At 40.8% G+C, this 20,468-nt stretch overlaps 1 long non-coding RNA gene across 1 annotated transcript in view; it reads left to right on the top strand.

Annotated features, from left to right (window-relative positions):
• Positions 1-19,716, top strand: part of LOC132841497 (uncharacterized) — a 43,316-nt gene extending 23,600 nt beyond the window's left edge. The window contains exons 2-3 of the long non-coding RNA XR_009647928.1: positions 13,396-13,471; positions 13,743-19,716. This is a non-coding gene — a long non-coding RNA (uncharacterized LOC132841497). The remainder of the gene's footprint in view (positions 1-13,395; positions 13,472-13,742) is intronic.
• Positions 19,717-20,468: the final 752 nt, after the last annotated feature.

Raw genomic sequence — 20,468 nt, 5'->3', positions numbered from 1 at the left:
CACTAGGTGGCAGGAGTGTACCTTTATATAAAAATAAGTGCCTGAGCAGAGAACAGGAGCGCTTTTCTGTTACTTTTCTCTCTGTCTGTGTAGTAGATGTTGTTGTATTGTTGTTATTATTATTATTATTATTATTATTATTATTATTATTATTATTATTATTGTAGTATAATATAGTTTAGTTTATATTAAATATAAATGGAGTAGCAGTAGTAAATAATTCTGTCCACATGCATTTGGTTTTGCCTGAAATGTTTTCCAGCAGCGTTTCAATTTAATGTTAGCGTTTCATGTCAAATACTGAAATGTGGTTATAAATCAGTGGCCGTGTTCACAGATATATCTTGAGGCTAATAATAGCTTCTAAATGGCTGGTTTGGGAGAAACACCTTTTTAAAAACAGGCACGTCAATATTAAGATGTTTCTCTGAACTAAAAGCAGATCCTAAACCTGGAGAAGTTGAGAAACAGAGCAGTCAAACCTACACGGCTCTAAAAACCGAGTCCCACAGCCTTAATCGTGTGTTGCTGGAGCGCCACAGTGCAGTCAGATTGTGCGTTTCAGATTATTTACGTCAAAAAGCCAGAAATATGTATTGCGTTGTTTAATGATTGTTTATAAATGATGTATTGAAAATAAAATAAACATTGTATTAACTACACCGACAAGTTACCAAAAGCGTATTTGACACGTGCACTTAGATTTGAGTCTATTTATATTTTAATTCTTTAATTTACAAGTTTAGTCGTGCAATAAAACACAAACCCTGCATAAGAAGAAGAGAACAATTTTTCTTTCTGACTTCGGGGAATGGGATTGTGTCTGTGATACTCACTGGTGAAATATGTCACCTGACACTGATCTTCCTCTTGGGTTGGAATTCTGTAGTGAAACGTCCTCTCAGCAGAAATGTTAATGAGGACGTTTCAAAGGGGACGGTTGTACTTGTAGGAACCGTTAGTGCCATGTTGGAGCTCTCTGAGTGTTTCGATACTACTGAAGACACCTCACAGAGTCGCTGGTGTCAGAATCTGAACATTGTACACTTTTCAGGGTGATGGAGAGCAAAGCCTAATTCTGTAATTCTAATATATTAGTGTAGACCCATTAACAACCCATTAACCACTAGGCTGCCAACCCCAATAAACACACACTTATAGAGTGCACATCACTGTGGCACATCTGATGACTGTTCTTTAGCCTGAGCTCAACATTTACTCTTCATTATGTGTTCATTTAAATAACCTGTGAAACAGACATAAAGACAACACACATGTTTGTGATGTTAATCTCTGCTTCTCCTGGTGCCCATTGTAGCACTCTATTGTAGCACTCTATTGTATCACTCTATTGTATCACTCTATTGTATCACTCCATTGTGTCACTCCATTGTGTCACCAGATTATATCCCTCTACTATATCACTCTGTTATATCACTCTGTTATATCATTATATTACAGTATATCACTCCATTATATCAGTTATATCACTACATCACGTTATATCACTTTTATTTATTCGATTTTTTTTTGCATTTTTAATACATTTTTGTGGAAACCCACTTGAATTAGTGAAACTGCACACACAGGATTAACGTTTTAAACTCCAGCCAGTGAAGACACAATGTAACGACTCTCACGTCTGATGCACGTGAATCGCAGCAGGTTTTGGCTGAATGTGTGTGACGTCGCCACATGCCACATCTCGTCACAGATCTGTAGTACATTTGGTATCGCGCGCTCCTCTGAATTATCCTGGAGTTTGCTTGATTTTGCGTTCGGTTCTCCTCAAGGGACCGTTGTGAAATCTCCACATATCCAGGCTGAACGATGGAGAGAAAAACACTGTGTAAAAGGTCAGTGTTCTGTGGGGCAGTTATGTGGACATGGCATGGCAGCTGTTTCAGCTGTATACATTATTTTTCTCATTGTACTGCTCTGTAAAGAGAGACGGGTTCTCTCTGTGGATTAAGGCAGAATTGTGTGTGTGTGTGCTGTTCACTTTCTCTTTAACTTGTACATATTTAATAGATTGTGATGTTGCTGAATTGAGGGCTGTTGTTAGCACATTTATAGCTGCATTGCGTTCTTTCTTGTATTCGTTTCAGTTCCCTGAATATCAGACATACACATGCAGCCGGGGATTTTGTTCGTTCTTTCTTTTTTTTCCTCGTTACCCTCTTCATTCCTCAGCAGTCATGAAAAGAGAAGGTTGGTATTAAATCTCTGTAATGGCTGCTCCAGCTTTAATAGGATTAAAATTCAGACAGGAGCGCGAGTCAGCTATGGCTGTTCATGTCAGCTTAAGACCACCAAGGCTGAATCAGAATAATATTATTATTATTATTATTATTATTATTATTATTATTATTATTATTATTGTTAACAAAAACTGTTGTATTGATTAAAATATTTTACATAGTAGAATGTAAACAGCTAAAAATGTTAACTGAAAAAATACACAAATTGTGTAACTTCTGTCATTAAACAAAAATGTACAATAAATATTCAATTAAGTGTTATGAACTATTAATATCCTAAGTCTGAATATATTTAATAATAATAATAATAATAATAATAATAATAATAATAATAATAATAATAATAATAATGTGGACTGGTGTGTTGTATTAACATTAAGTAAACATTCTGTTTCTTTTTATTGTGTATTTTCCATTTGTTTCCTCGAACCCGGTCCAACTGCACCGTAAACAGCCAGAGCTAATCACCACAGCTGCTTTCTCTCATCGCTCCGGATTAAGCTGCGTCATGGAAACAGTGGCTCAAATGACAAGTCATGCAAAGTCATTAAGTCCATCCATATCATGGTGAAATGGGGTCTCGGAGCACAGCTACCTGAGCTTTACCCCGAGCTACGACTTCACATATCGGCAAAACACAGCAAAGAACTTCAAACAAAAATACAACCAGGAATCACTCAGACCTTTACTAGAATAAACATGGCGTTGTGTGTGTGTGTGTGTGTGTGTGTGTGTGTGTGTGTGTGTGTGTGTGTGTGTGTGTGTGTGTGTGTGTGTGTGTGTGTGTGTGTGTGTGAGAGGAAGTTCACCTGTATTCTAATGTCTAACTGAACTTTCAGATATTCTTCCGTGTTCATGCTGCAGTTTAATGTCATGCTCACAAAGCTCTTGTGTGGACCTTCTGTTCGTCTAGCTAACACTAGCTCAGCTGTCACAGCCGATCAGACCTTAATCATCACTCTCATAACTCTCACATTAACTCTCACTGCTCTTCACTTCCATACCTGAAACCATGCCCTCTTCAACAGCTACAGCTTTTTCTCACTGTTTCACTTCTTTTGTTTTTGTTCAAGTAGTTCAACACCAGAACTGCAGTACAGTAAATCCACACAATCCATACACTGATTGACTCTTTGGGAACCCAGTGTTAATTAGTTATCTGGGGGTAAAGTTAAAACTAACTTCCTCCTTATTTTGATTCTTTTGCCCTTGTATTCTATTTCCAGTGGTAACGGAGCGTGATGAAACCTTACATTCACCTCCCAGCCCCAGCCTCGTGCCTCATTTTGAATAAAGTCAGTGCAGAGACCTGGTACTTTGGCCTCTGAGGGGAAGCTAGAGTGGCCTCGTGTCCTCACTGTGGAGCGGGCGGTCCTCGGGCAGCTGGGTTGTTATTTCTGTAAGAGAACCGGATGCTCCTGCAGGTTTGTAATTGAGAACGTAATGCCCAGGTTCCAGCATCATCCTGCCAGGAGAACACAGCCAGCCTGGTTAAATTTAGCACTGTAGCTTTTGTTTTGTCTGCCTGTTGCATTGATGGTGGCCATTTAACCAAAGCACTTACAGGTCATGGGTGTTTAGTGGTGTTTGGAGACTCGCACACAGACTCGCACACAGTACGCACACAGACTCGCACACAGTACGCACACAGTCTCGCACACAGACTTGCACACAGACTCGCACACAGTACACACACAGACTTGCACACAGACTCGCACACAGTACACACACAGACTTGCGCACAGACTTGCACACAGACTTGCACACAGACTTGCACACAGACTCGCACACAGACTCGCACACAGACTCGCACACAGACTCGCACACAGACTCGCACACAGACTCGCACACAGACTTGCACACAGACTTGCACACAGACTCGCACACAGTATGCACACAGACTTGCACACAGACTTGCACACAGACTCGCACACAGTATACACACAGACTCGCACACAGTACACACACAGACTTGCACACAGACTCGCACACAGACTCACACACAGTACGCACACAGACTCACACACAGTACGCACACAGACTTGCACACAGACTCGCACACAGTACACACACAGACTTGTACACAGACTCGCACACAGTACACACACCCGCACACAGACTCGCGCACAGTACGCACACAGACTCGCACACAGTACACACACAGACTCGCACACAGTAAACACACAGACTTGCACACAGTAACCACACAGACTCGCACACAGACTTGCACACAGTAACCACACAGACTCGCACACAGACTTGCACACAGACTCGCACACAGTAAACACACAGACTTGTACACAGACTCGCACACAGTACACACACTCGCACACAGACTCGCACACAGTACGCACACAGACTCGCACACAGTACACACACAGACTCACACACAGTAAACACACAGACTTGCACACAGTAAACACACAGACTTGCACACAGTACACACACAGACTCGCACACAGTAAACACACAGTAAACACACAGACTTGCACACAGACTCACACACAGTACACACACAGACTTGCACACAGACTCGCACACAGTACACACACAGACTTGCACACAGTACACACAGACTTGCACATAGAATCGCACACAGTACACACACAGACTTGCACACAGTACACACACAGACTCGCACACAGTACACACACAGACTTGCACACAGACTCGCACACAGTACACACACAGACTTGCGCACAGACTTGCACACAGACTCGCACACAGACTCGCACACAGACTTGCACACAGTACACACACAGACTTGCACACAGACTTGCACACAGTACACACAGACTTGCACATAGAATCGCACACAGTACACACACAGACTTGCACACAGTACACACACAGACTCGCACACAGTACACACACAGACTTGCACACAGACTCGCACACAGTACACACACAGACTTGCGCACAGACTTGCGCACAGACTTGCACACAGACTCGCACACAGACTCGCACACAGACTCGCACACAGACTCCCACACAGACTTGCACACAGACTCGCACACAGTATACACACAGACTCGCACACAGTACACACACAGACTTGCACACAGACTTGCACACAGACTCGCACACAGACTCACACACAGTACGCACACAGACTCACACACAGTACGCACACAGACTTGCACACAGACTCGCACACAGTACACACACAGACTTGTACACAGACTCGCACACAGTACGCACACAGACTCGCACACAGTACACACACAGACTCGCACACAGTACACACACAGACTCGCACACAGTAAACACACAGACTTGCACACAGTAACCACACAGACTCGCACACAGACTTGCACACAGTAACCACACAGACTCGCACACAGACTTGCACACAGACTCGCACACAGTAAACACACAGACTTGCACACAGACTCACACACAGTACACACACAGACTCGCACACAGACTCGCACACAGTACACACACAGACTTGCACACAGACTTGCACACAGTACACACAGACTTGCACATAGAATCGCACACAGTACACACACAGACTTGCACACAGTACACACACAGACTCGCACACAGTACACACACAGACTCGCACACAGACTCGCACACAGACTCGCACACAGTACACACACAGACTTGCACACAAACTTGCACACAGACTTGCACACAGTACACACACAGACTCGCACACAGTACACACACTCACACACAGTACACACACAGACTCGCACACAGTACACACACAGACTCGCACACAGTACACACACAGACTCGCACACAGTACACACACAGACTCGCACAAAGTACACACAGACTCACACACAGTACACACACCGTACACATATGGACTCGCACACTGACTCACACAGTACACACACAGACTTGCACACAGTACAGTACACACTTACTCACTGCACCACAAGACAGGGGAGACAAGAGCATGTAAATAATGGCAGGGCTACAAGGTTCAGGTGTGTTCCTTCAGCCCTTATCCCTCTAGATTAAAACCAGAGGGATAAGGTTTTCAACCAAACCCCCTACTGCAGCCAGTGTTAAAGAGACTGAACAAGGAGGTTATCTCCAGATGCCTGCTTCCATTAGCATCACTCATGCAGCCGCACTTTTCCTGTCTTCTAACGAGGTCTCTCACTTACAGTAATGTGCTCTGTAACATTTTACTTTCAACACGATTACAATCAAATAAGTTAATTACTGTGACAATTAACATGCTCTGAAAACCTGCTCAATCTGTGAATACTCAAAAAACAGCTTGTCTTCACTTGCCAAATGCAACCAGTAGCAATTTATTTGTTGGTGATGTGAAATGCCTCTGTATCCTTAAACCCTCGAAAGTAAACTAGAAAAGATGCAACTCTGATTAAAAGAAAAACTTAAACAGAAACCGAGCTCAGAGAGGAAAATAAGAACCCTCCCTGCGTTATTTACCATTTGGGGAAGCAACACCTCCTAATTGGGATGGATCATCATCATCATCATCATCATTATGTAATTTGAGAGCAGCAGAGCAGTTTGAGTTGGGTGGAGTGTTGGGAGCAGGGGACTGTAAGGGCAAGAAAAACAAACAATAAAAAGAACCACATAGAAATTTTCTTTCCATTTCTAAGAGTTCATTAAAACAAACACACACACACAGAGCACAGTTCAGCCTTTCTCCAAGGGAATAAAATGGAAAGCTTTGGCACCAGACAGAGAGCCTTTAAGTCTAATTGTAATGGTGATGGAGAGAGAGAACAGATCGAAGTGCTGTTTTGACACACCAGTACCCATGACAACTGCCCTTCCCTGGGGCACTCGTACAGTACCCTGCTCTCAAACACCCACTAATTCAAGCATTTTTTTCAAATCCATATGTCAGAACTATCAACAACATTAAGTATATAATACAGGCTCTAAATAATAGCAGTCGCTCAGAGGGTACGAGGCAGGACGGATATCAGAGCCTTTATTTCACGATTGTTTACATTTTAGTTCAATAAACTGCATAGAAAACAACTGATTTTCATTTCTTCTAGTTACTGGTTTATAGGTTCATGCACAAGTAAGCTAAGGTCTGTTTTTTTTCTTTATCTGATGTGTGGGGCATTATTGATGTCTTTGTTCAAAATTAAACACCCACCTGATGAGCTGCCGGACCACGGTAAGGAGTAAAGAATTCCTTATGAAGAAAGTGTTGAATGAATTGCGAAGAAGTTGTTGAAATATTCAGATCCCAGTGAGATGCAAACAAAGACATGCGATTTAATTTTGAAAGAAAGTCTGTGTAAGAGCGTTAGCACGACTGCTAACATTTAAACCGCTGAACCAAACATGTTAGCAGCTACACACTTCACTGAACATTTTACATGGTGAGAAAAATGAAGAGTACGATTCTAAAACTAAAATTCAGAAGTGCAAGGATTTAAGAGAGCTTGTAACATTTCAAATGGGAATTACTGAGGGTGAATTACTGAGCATCTTTTATGATCTGAAGGAATACTACAAAGATCTGTTGTATACTAATAATACCTAATAATAAGCTTATTGTGTGTGTGTACACACCTGTACTCTGGGGTTGTTTTTTTACTTTTTCACTTGCATTTTTAATAGACGAATCGCATTCCTCCTTTTCTGCCGGAGGTTGCGTTTGGCGACACAGTGGGACAGAACGTGCACACAAACATGCACACAGACACAAATAAACAATAAACGATCATGCTGAACTTTTCTCATGAACCTCGTGCTGCTTGCCTTTTCATACAGTTCAAAAGTCTTTCATGCTAAAATACCAGTTGGGAAGAAAATGTCGGTGTGTTCAGTTTTGCGCTTTATTACTGAAACGACTCTCAGAACAATGCACAAAGGTGTATATTAAGACACCTGTCCAGAGCGGAGCTGGAAATCCCCTAGCATTGACTGCACATCATCTCCACTGAGTGGTACTGACCCTGTGAGGTGTTCCACAGCCCTGCAAGCAGCGTCGCACTCATCACTTCACTCTTTCACCCGAAGCACTGACAACACTCGACAGGTGTTCTGAGCCACACCTAGCGGGGTGATGCTACTGCTTTCTGTTTGTCCACCATGTTGTGTTTATTCATCACGCCCCCGAATGTCAGGGTGTCAGACAGGAGTGAAAGTGCTGGGGGATTTTTCAGGACAAAAGAATGCTCTCAGCCCATCACAGAGAAGATAAATTGCTGTTTATGTTTCAGGTTAGTGTGACAGAAATAATGTAGCAGTGTTTATGGTTTGGCAGTTGGAGCCAGACACGTCAGGGCGCATCGATTCTCCCCGCGCTGAACGTTATTGAAGGTCATATCAGGACAGGAGATCTTTTCAGATAGTTTTAGTTGTTATGAGTCAGTTCCGCTCAGACGTTTTTTATAATGTATAATTACTTATAGTTTTATCACCGGAGCAGAGTAACAACCAAACAAAAGGAGTGATGTATAGAAGTGCAGGACTGAACAGTGCAGAAGCTGTATCTAATTCTGCTCTCATGTAGCCAAGACTCTGTAATGAATACTGAAGCTGGCCAGAATGGAATCCAGATCTACTCGAGCTTCTTTTCCTGCTGCTTGTCCCTGAAGACCTAAGAGTTTATGAGTCAGGATCAATTGCTGGAAAGGAAATGATCCACAGTGGGACGGTAGTGCTGGACCTTCCTTTACCCACTGAGTCTCCCACCATGGCAGACACTAATACATGCTTAGCTCTCCTCACGTCACCCCTCGAACCTCGATCTCCTGGAGCTCCACAAGAAGTCCAAAAGAAGCTCTGCATGTCGGTTAATTCCCTGTTTTTGGCAAAGCTGGATAGTTTATTGTGAGTAAACTGGTCAGAGCACTAGCTTGCTGGATCCGAGAACCCTGTTGATGATTGTGTTTGAGGAAAACATGGTTCTTGTTTGATTTTGCGCCTCCTCTGTCTGACTGTTAATGCAAACCATGCAGCTCAATCAGTGATGGTGAATGAATACTGAGATAAACAGCGGTTCTGAGTATGTGGTATGGGGGAACGGATCATCTCACGCCTTTCTCTGATGGCTCAGGATCCAAGCACGTTATCGAAAGCTTTGCACTGTGTGACGCACAGATGACGGCCTAAAGTTTTGGGATCCATGCGGTTGTAGTCCAAATCTAACATGGGATTAGGTCATGTGACTTTTTGTCAATCAGGAATACCAGGTTAACGTGACACTTTTCCTCATGGTGTCCATTTGAATTACAAATGAATTTAGGTTGTGTTATCTGTCTACAGTTGTCAGACAGGAAACCACGAGAAGGATGCTGGATGCTAGTGCTGGTAGTTGTCCAAATCCAAAAGCTGAACACTGTGTTCTCTTTGATTGCTGGAGGGTTAACGGTCTAATGGTTTGTGCGTCTGCCTTCTGGGTGAATCAGTGGAAATTGAGAGCAGCCAGTGCAAATTATTCAATTAGTTGCTCAGCAAGACCTTGATTGCAAGGCGGGGCAGCGCGGGATGACAAATTCAATCCTGTGTGTCAGCATTGACAATTTCTTCCAGGTAGCTTTTGGCTTTGATTATCCCGTGTAGTTTAGTATGTTTGCTACATATCCTACGTGACTTAAACCGGCTCTGGTTTACAGCAGTACAGTTTAGGTACATTTTACTCTTATAAGTTTAGTCCCAGTAAACATATCTCAATTATTAGCAATATAAACAACATTTTTGTGTGTGTGTGCAACAGTTGGGAGAGTAAGTCGTTAAACAGGGAATACGAAGGGGACTAAAGGCAACTATTTTGCTCCTGAACACCACTGAAATCACCTACAAGAGTTATATTCTTTAGAGTTCAATATACAATACAGTAGTTAAAGGTGGGGTGTACGTTGTTTGAAAGCCAATGTTGACATTTGAAATCACCAAAACAAACACGCCCCTAACCCAAATGGGTCCCACCCCTGTATTGATAGCTCCACCCACACATACATACGTAACCCAGGCAACTAATGGAAAGAAATGTGTCTTTATCATAGCTGAAGGGAAGAACAATACGATTGCAGATAAACAAACAAGCAAAAATGACACACAAGCATAAGCATGCAAAGGACGGCATATATTAGTTCTGTGAAACAAAGCAAAACCAACGTTACTCACCTATCGAGAAGGAAAAAAGCAACCTCGGTGTCTTAAGTAAAGTTGGCCGCATATTCACAGATTGGAGTTTCCCGAGTCAATAACTCCTGAGCTAAACGCTGTTACTAGCAAAACGCGGTTGTAGCTGCCTCTCTACATTACTACGATAGAAAAGAGGTGTTATTTGTGTAGTAACAGCATTTAGCTCAGGAGTTATTGACTCGGGAAACTCCAATCTGTGAATATGCGGCCAATTTCCCGCTCCTTCAGTTCTCTCCAGCGCTGGAAAGCTGATTCTATTTTAGCACGGGTCCTACTTCTTGCCTTATCGTAAGCCTTTCTTCGCTTTCTTTCTTTGTTTTTATCCACCATGTCAATGTTAAAACCGCTTTCTGCTAATGTCACACATGCGCACTGAACACTCTCTCCGCCCATATTGAAAAGACACACCCCTTTCTGCTCATTGGGTACACGTTAGTTTTGTTTTTGTTTTGTTTGGCGGCCCAACACAGTTTTCTGAAGCATTTCTCAAACAACGGAGACCCCACCTTTAATAGTTATTCTCTTTGACTGCGACATGAATTGAAAATAAGTTTTCCTCAATAACTCAAACACATGGATCTACTGTATTCTGTATTTCGGGAAATTTCAGGAATGAAAAGCTCTATGGTTCCAATAAATAGCCCAATCGTTCCTGTACACACACGAATAATGAGCCGAACATTTATATATGTAGAAATGTATTAATAAAGTAAATCTGAGGATGATTATGGAATGTATTTTACAGTTAAAAGACTTCCAATTTCCTTTCGATTTTACAAACATAAATCCTTGATTTTCTTATTCTGATGTACACAATCAGAATAAGGCAACGGGACTAAAGGCAACTCTTTTGTGTTTGGTTTACAAGCTGTATTCATGCTGGATGCTTTTATTTTATCTTATTACTCTCAGGACTAAACATCGTGCGAGTCTGTGTCTCTTAGTACGGTGATATGAATATGAGAAATGGAGAACTGAGCCAAACACATTGTGCTTCAGTTTGGAGAAATAATTTTATGTCCTTTTGGCTCCAGGCAGATTGTTAGGGCTTAGGAGGAATGAGTTAAGTGAGAAAAGTCACTTTGAGGAGCACACAAGGGAAGTGTTACATTTTACAGGGAGGTGACACCAGTTCAGCGTTCAGCATGGAGGGGAAGTCGGAGTCCAGAGAAAGCAGTGACCTGAGCGAGAGCCATATTTACTTTGGAGCACTTGTAAAGAAGTGCAGAGAGATAACGGATCTGTCTCTTTTCCTGTAAATGAATCGTTAACTGACGAAAAAGGAAACTGTCCTTTATGCTTCTGCCATCACAGAAGCACAAAAGAAACAAAAGATAAATGAGAATTTCCTCTTTCTATTCTTTCTATTTTTGAGCATCACTAGGATTCAGGTTGGCGTGAAAGATTAGATGCAGCTAGATGGAAAATCTGCTGTGTCAGAATCCATTTTTACATAACATCAAGTATACAGTGGATAGAAAAATGTGATGTGGATGACTTGAGGTTTATATTTGAAATATGACTCCATTTTAAAAAAAAAAAAGGTACACCGTTTATAGTTGGGGAATAAATTTAATATATTCACCTTCAGTAACAGTAACTTACGCTAGTAGTGGAGCTGCAGGAATACACGCTTGATGGGGAGCTTGTGTATTATATCCATGATGTCCTCTGATAGTCGCAGTTCTAGCTGAAGAAAAGCAGCCCCGTGATGATGCCACCATGCTGCACCATGGCTCTGGTTTATTTCAGGTGAAAGCTGTCTTGTTTGGGTGCATTAGATGGGCTAGGGCTTTGTTTAAATATGAGAGCGGGCTTCAATCTAGCCACCATGCTTCATAGCATAGACATGTGAAGATCATGAGATATTCCAGAACCTTCCAGATATTCCTGCAGCCTCTTTATTACTGGTGAAGATCTCTCAGAAGCCTTTTTGGTGCTTTCTCATTTTGGATTTTTGTCAATTTTGGAGGGACGTCCTGTTCTTGGTAATGTCATGGATGTGGTATCTATTTTCTCCACTCGATGATTGCCTTGGATGGCAGGATTGTTTTGGAAATATTTTGTATCCCCTTCTGTTTGCTACCTGTTCACAGTGAGACCCTGTGCGTGCTCTGTAGGCTCTTTGTGGACCATGGCTTCAGCAGTCGCCTCAAACTAAGAACATGTCTCAACAGAACTGAATCAGCTGGTCTTTTTTTATTGTTTTAATGAATGTTTATTAACAGATCGTTTACACATATACAGTATAAATGAAACTCAAGAAAAAAAAAGAACTGTAGGTTTAACACAAGTGAACTGATGCTCGCACTAAATCCAGTTATCAGTCCTAGGGTTTAAAATAAACATCATGGGTCCCTACGTACGGCACAAGCGAAGACGTTTTCCAGTTTCCTTTGAGCTTTATTCTCCAGATTGATCCACAAGACCAGAACAAGGCTTGTACACAAACACTGCTGTTGGTCAGAGAGTGAAGTGTTAAATACTTTTCAGTAATCACTATAACAGGGTGTGAACACTTATGCATCCAGGATATTCTGTTTTTGACTAAAACATTTTACTTTTCTTCACCAAACTTTGGTTTCTATATATTATTGTCCATAGAGAGTTAGAGAAGGAAATTATTTTAGAATCATATTGTCAAGTGAAACTCAAATGAGGACAGGTCCCCTTTTCAGTCTGGTTTATTGCAAGATCTCTTCCTTGTATCGTCTCAGTATTCCGTATTGCCGCTTTTGTGACAACAGCCATTGCTAAAAGTGCTTTATAAATAAAACAGAATGGAATTAATTTTAATATACATTTGGGTTATTTTTTCCCTCAAATAGTGCAGGTTTTACAGGGTATTTTTCTTATCCACGGTGTGTGAGTGTATCTGATGTTACTGATAATTAAAAGCCCTTCTGAGTAGAAGTGAATGTGTTTATAATGTGTTGCTGCTATAAAGCAGTGAAAAGCTGTGCCTTAATTTTCGATTTCTGAATCAATGGACATTTACTGTTCTTTTTTCCTGAAGGTCCTGAGGAAACCCCATGTGCCATGTGGTCTATGCTGTGGAGCGAGTGAGTCCATCGTTTTATTCCCTTTTTTTGGTGCGTATGCATCTGATTCATGTAACAAAGCAAATCTGTGACAGATATTTTAATAAACACACCGTTCTAATTAGGGTGGTGATGATTAGCCAGAATGTGTGTAAGTATTGATGTAACACTTTTTTGTGGAAATCTGAAATGATCAAGCGATTAATGTAATTTTAATGCTGCAGGATTCTCTCACAACTGTCTGAATGATACTGTACCACTGAGTCATTATTCAACATTAGTGAAATATTCAAGCACAGAGCTGAGGTGTTGATGCTCACAGGCTCTACACCAGCACCCTGCCCTTCCTGGGCTTTGACCTCACAATGTGCTGATCATCATTAGGAATAACCAGCCATCTTCCGCTGCCCTCATTCTGCCAAGTGGAGAACGCAAATGAAGAGGCAGAGACAGTCTGAGTAAATAGGATTACTCAGGGTTATTTATGGCCGAAGGCTTTGAGAGGTAAAATATTAACGTTAGTGAGAGAATTTTGCTCTCTTGCAAAAATGTTATTGCAAAAAGTTCAGATTACAGCCATCCAGAAGATGCTGTTTTAAAGCCATGAAAGAAAATGCTGAATAGCAACTACGGATATGTTGAGTTATTGGCAAGCTGCTGTGTTTTACTGGAAATAAGTGTGCGAGAAGTGTGTGTGTCTGTCTGTGTGTGTGTCTGTGTGTGTGGGGGTGTGTGTCTGTAAGTGTGTGTGTGTCTCATAGAGAAAGAGTGAGATCAAATTTGTGGTCTGTACCTTGCAGTTGGTTGTTGCAGGTGAGGGTGTGATAGAGGAAAAAAACCTTCATTACACACACACACACATTATTTTTTCAGCATGCAAAACATTAATTTCATAAATGCACTTGTAGAGTCCAGATTAAGCCACAGTACCTAGCAGTGCAGCTGCAGACTGGTCACAGAGCTCATGCTGACTCCTGAACACCACTGAAATCACCTACAAGAGTTATATTCTATTGTTCTTTAGAGTTCAATATACAATACAGTAGTTAAAGGTGGGGTGTACGTTGTTTGAAAGCCAATGTTGACATTTGAAATCACCAAAACAAACACGGCCCTAACCCAAATGGGTCCCACCCCTGTATTGATAGCTCCACCCACACATACATACGTAACCCAGGCAAAAATGGAAAGAACTGTGTCTTTATCATAGCTGCAGGGAAGAACAATACGATTGCAGATAAACAAACAAGCAAAAATGACACACAAGCATAAGCATGCAAAGGACGGCATATATTAGTTCTGTGAAACAAAGCAAAACCAACGTTACTCACCTATCGAGAAGGAAAAAAGCAACCTCGGTGTCTTAAGTAAAGTTGGCCGCATATTCACAGATTGGAGTTTCCCGAGTCAATAACTCCTGAGCTAAACGCTGTTACTAGCAAAACGCGGTTGTAGCTGCCTCTCTACATTACTACGATAGAAAAGAGGTGTTATTTGTGTAGTAACAGCATTTAGCTCAGGAGTTATTGACTCGGGAAACTCCAATCTGTGAATATGCGGCCAACTTCCTGCTCCTTCAGTTCTCTCCAGTGCTGGAAAGCTGATTCTATATTAGCACGGGTCCTACTTCTTGCCTTATCGTAAGCCTTTCTTCGCTTTCTTTCTTTGTTTTTATCCGCCATGTCAATGTTAAAACCGCTTTCTGCTAATGTCACACATGCGCACTGAACACTCTCTCTGCCCATATTGAAAAGACACACCCCTTTCTGCTCATTAGGTACACGTTAGTTTTGTTTTTGTTTTGTTTGGCGGCCCAACACAGTTTTCTGAAGCATTTCTCAAACAACGGAGACCCCACCTTTAATAGTTATTCTCTTTGACTGTGACATGAATTGAAAATAAGTTTTCCTCAATAACTCAAACACATGGATCTACTGTATTCTGTATTTCGGGAAATTTCAGGAATGAAAAGCTCTATGGTTCCAATAAATAGCCCAATCGTTCCTGTACACACACGAATAATGAGCCGAACATTTATATATGTAGAAATGTATTAATAAAGTAAATCTGAGGATGATTATGGAATGTATTTTACAGTTAAAAGACTTCCAATTTCCTTTCGATTTTACAAACATAAATCCTTGATTTTCTTATTCTGATGTACACAATCCCATCAACCCCAAACTCCTACCGTCGTGTGTTGAGTGATCAAATGTCTACACTTCTGCTCTTGAATCACAGAAAAAAAGTCCTGTAGATACTATAGTCCTGTATATGTATAGTGTATTGCTCAGCTTCTCTGCATGACTCTGCTTAGAAACACACCCTTTGAATTCCCAGAAATCATTGCCACTGGATTTCTAAAGCCTGGCAGTAGGGAGCTCCTTCACCACCATAGGAATTAATCTGGAGCAATATCTAAAAGATTTTCTCCACTTTTTTGTGCCTTCTTTCTGTTCGTTGTTCATCCCTCAGTTTTTCATTTGATCTCTGTGAGGGTCTGTAAAGCCTGTGAAAACCCACAGCGGCTTTGGGATGTTCACGCAAGAGCTACACTTTGTGGCATTTACATTTATTAATTTGGCAGACACTTGGCTCCCTTCCAAGCGAGGCAAGGATTCAGTTCAAAAGTCTTTTTCAGGACTCTTCTGGGACAGAACTTATAACCTCCTGGACGTTAACTATGTAAGTCAGTTCACTTACATAGTTCACTTCATGTAAGTCAAGTATTTTCACTTACAAATGTTTTCTGTAGTTTACAGACATGTCTTGGTCTCGTTTTTATGGTGCTGCTCCCTAAATAGGAACAAATTTTGACAGAAGGTGGAAAAAGGTCATATTTTCACTGTTGTTTTATCTTCACACCGAACGCTCAGTTGGACGCTCGTGAGGCCATGTTGTTGCAGATACACTCACCACATGCCCAGTCAGTGCCTTTTACAGATTCATGTGAAAAACATCTTTGCACTGCAAATACAAGTCAAATTTTACTGTGGAAAAAATTAATCTTAAAATCCAGTTCTGTGCTGTAAAAGCAGAGATGTTGTATAGAGCAAGAAGCACGAGAAATGACTGTAGTGAGACAAATGAAGGCTTTCTTCAGGTCTGTGTGTGTTTGGGTAACAATAGCCAAAGTACATGAAAGCCAGTAGGGACGGCTGTTTGTAATTATTTTTACGTATTTGTGGGAGGTTTTAGGTTAAACCCTGTTATAAAGGAGATATTGCTCTGTCTCCAGAGGTACCTCTATAACCTGTTATTAAGCTTCAGTCTCTCCAGGTCTCATTGCTGATTTATATAGAAGTAGATTGTAAAGAGTAAATCAAACCTTCTTCTAGCTCCCAGTCTTCATCCTTTAACCCTGCATGCATCGTTAATCGGCAATAGGGTGTGTTTAGAATGATGGACTATTTGAGGGAATGAATTTGCCAATCATCATTAATACCATTTCTGACGACACAAATGATGCTTTAGGACTCACATTTATGGACTTACTAAACTCATTTGGGGTTAAACAAAACATCACTACAGCATCTCATCATCGTAATCATACACTAGATTTAATAATATCACACAAAATAGACGTCACTGATATAGATATCATACCTCAAAGTGATGACATCACAGACCATTACCTCATAACGTACACACTACCTGTAGAACAGACTAATTGTGTCTCACCACGTTATTGACTCGGTAGAACTATTACTCCGACTACTAAAGACAGATTCACAAATAACCTGCCTGATCTGTCTGGACATCTTACTGTACCCTTAGACACAAACGATCTAGATGTAATGACTAACAGCATAGGTGCTATATTCAGTAGCACATTAGACACTGTTGCCCCAATCAGATTACAGAAGGTTAGAGATAATATGCTTGCACCGTGGTATAATAGTCATACTCACACCCTCAAGAGAGAAACCTGTAACCTCGAGCGAAAGTGGAGGAAAACTAAATTAGAGGTTTTTAGAATCGCATATAAGGAAAATATGTCCAACTATAGACAGGCTCTAAAAGCTGCCAGGGCTGAGCACCTGAGCAAACTCATAGGAAATAACCAGAACAATCCTAGGTTTTTATTTAACACAGTGGCTAGATTAACAAAAAAACAGAAATCTGAACAAACTATTCCATCTCAGTTTAGTAGTGAGGATTTCATGAGATTCTTCACTGATAAGATTGAAAGTATCAGGCATAAAATAGGTGATGCTCAACATACGAAAGCAACTAGTGACCCAGCCTCACCTAAGGCTCTAGACACACAACTACAGTGCTTCACAAGCACAGGACAGGAAGCGTTATATAAACTTATTACAACAGCTAAATCAACAACTTGTTCACTAGACCCCATTCCAACTAAATTACTGCAAGAAGTGTTACATAAAGCTGGTAAGCCTCTTCTTTATATTATTAACTCCTCGCTATCTTTAGGTTACGTCCCTAAATCCTTCAAGTCGGCAGTCATTAAGCCACTCATCAAAAAACCCAATTTAGATCCAAATGACCTATCAAATTACAGACCTATTTCACATCTTCCGTTTATGTCTAAAATACTTGAAAAAGGTAGTGTCTGTTCAACTGAGCTCCTTCCTACAGGAGAACAATATCCTCGAAGAGTTTCAATCAGGTTTCAGGCCCCATCATAGCACAGAAACTGCACTTGTGAAAGTCACAAATGACTTGTTCTTAGCTTCGGACAAGGACTGTATGTCACTATTAGTCCTACTTGACCTTAGTGCTGCATTCGACACTATAGATCACAACATTCTCCTAGATCGTTTACAAAATTAAACAGGTATTCATGGACAGGCTTTAAGTTGGTTTAGATCCTACCTGTCTGATCGATACCATTTTGTAGAATTAAATGCTGTATCCTCCAGTTTATTACCAGTCCCTCAAGGATCCCTCAAGGATCAGTTCTAGGACCTCTGCTTTTCTCGATATACATGCTTCCATTAGGGAACATTATTAGAAGACATGGGATTAGTTTCCACTGCTATGCTGACGACACAGTTATATATCTCATCAAAACCAGATGAAATAGCTAAAGTGTCCAAATTAACTCAATGCCTTAGAGAGATAAAAGACTGGATGAGCTGCAATTTTCTGTTATTAAACTCTGATAAGACAGAAATACTACTTATAGGTCTAAAAACCAGTACACAGAAACTCTCACAATTTAACTTCCAATTAGAGGGATGTACTGTTACTAGTAGTTCGACAGTGAAAGACCTGGGTGTTATATTAGACAGCAACCTGTCTTTTGAAAATCACATCGCCCATACCACAAAAACAGCCTTCTTTCACTTTAGAAATACTGCCAAGCTGAGAAACATCCTGTCTGTCTCTGATGCTGAGAAGCTAGTTCATGCTTTCATGACCTCTAGACTGGACTATTGTAATGCAGTACTAGGTGGTTGTCCTGCATCTTTAATAAATAAGCTACAGTTAGTCCAAAATGCAGCTGCCAGAGTTCTCACTAGGACAAGAAAGTATGACCATATAACCCCAATTTTATCGTCTCTACACTGGCTACCACTTTAGAATTGATTACAAACTGCTGCTACTTACATACAAGGCTCTTAAAGGTTTAGCTCCCACGTATCTAACTAGTCTCCTAACACGTTACAATCCTTCACACTCTCTGAGATCACAAAACTCAGGACTTCTGGTAGTTCCCAGAATATCTATGTCCACTAAAGGTGGTAGAGCGTTTTCTTATTTAGCTCCCAAACTCTGGAATAGTCTTCCTGATAGAGTTTGGGGCTCAGACACACTTTCCCAGTTCAAAAGCAGATTAAAAACTTATCTCTTTAGTCAGCATACATATAATACATCCCATAATCTTGTGCACTATTACATTAGACTTGCACAATTTTATGAACAGCAGATATGTTAACTCCACTGCTTCTCTCTTTCTACCCATCCCGAGGCATCCAGACATTGTACCAGCTTAGATCGTCTTCCGTGCGATGAAGATCTCGGAACTCCACTGAGATGAGGCCGACTCTGTGAGAATTCTGAGACATCTACAGATCTACCAGCTCCAGTTGGACTATGTGATACTAAGAGGAGATCTGAACTCCATGTGATCCTTACACCAATACAGCATTTATTGACTGTATATTTGTAATCACACCCTCTAGTGTCACCCATATGAGGATGGGCTCCCCTTTGAGTCTGGTTCCTCTCAAGGTTTCTTCCTTGCCAATTTAAGGGAGGTTTTCCTTAAGTCTGAGTCACTTCAGACTTGCTCATTGGGGATAAATACATATACATACATACATACATACATACATACATACATACTGTAAACTATATATATCTGGAATTTTTATTATATTAATAAACTTGAATTGAAAAGAAAGAAAACTTTAACCCTTTGTTTCTCATGTAGACAGTGTTGTAATGTAACAGAGTACAAATACTTCGTTACTGTACTTAAGTAGAAATTTCACGTATCTGTACTTTACTTCGCTATTTAAATTTATGTCAACTTTCACTTTTACTCCACTACATTTCCTAGATAAAATGTATACTTTTACTCCGCTATATTTCCACTAAGCATCTTCGTTACTCGTTACTACAAAATAAAATCAGAAGAAATGTGTGCGACTGCAATAAGGGAGGTTTGGCGAATCACTGCTCCTAGATTATTATTATTTTTTATTTTTAATCACTGCTCCTAGATTGCATTACGCTCCGCACGCTCCACGGAGAAGCACAGGCATGCGCAGCGTGCAAGCGCAGTCAGAGCTGGAGGCATTTATCTATAACGTTAATCGGTGGAGAGCCGAAAAGACGGCAACCAAAAGCAGTGAAATTTCACTATTCTTGTTACAAGAGTTGACAGCACAAACAAAATATTAATGCAAACAAGCCATGCAATACTAAATAAAAATAACATTTATTGATTTGGTCTTTGTCTTGTGAATATTTTTTCATTAATGACTGCATTCATTGGACACACTGTTTGTAGAGAATGCACACATACATGAACTGATTTGATTCAAGACGCATCATTACATCATGCATAAAATTT

The sequence above is a fragment of the Tachysurus vachellii genome, chromosome 2, assembly GCF_030014155.1.
Source record: "Tachysurus vachellii isolate PV-2020 chromosome 2, HZAU_Pvac_v1, whole genome shotgun sequence".
NCBI lineage: Eukaryota > Metazoa > Chordata > Actinopteri > Siluriformes > Bagridae > Tachysurus > Tachysurus vachellii.
The sequence above is the reverse complement of the archived record's forward strand: the minus strand, read 5'-3'. Positions and strand labels throughout refer to the sequence as shown.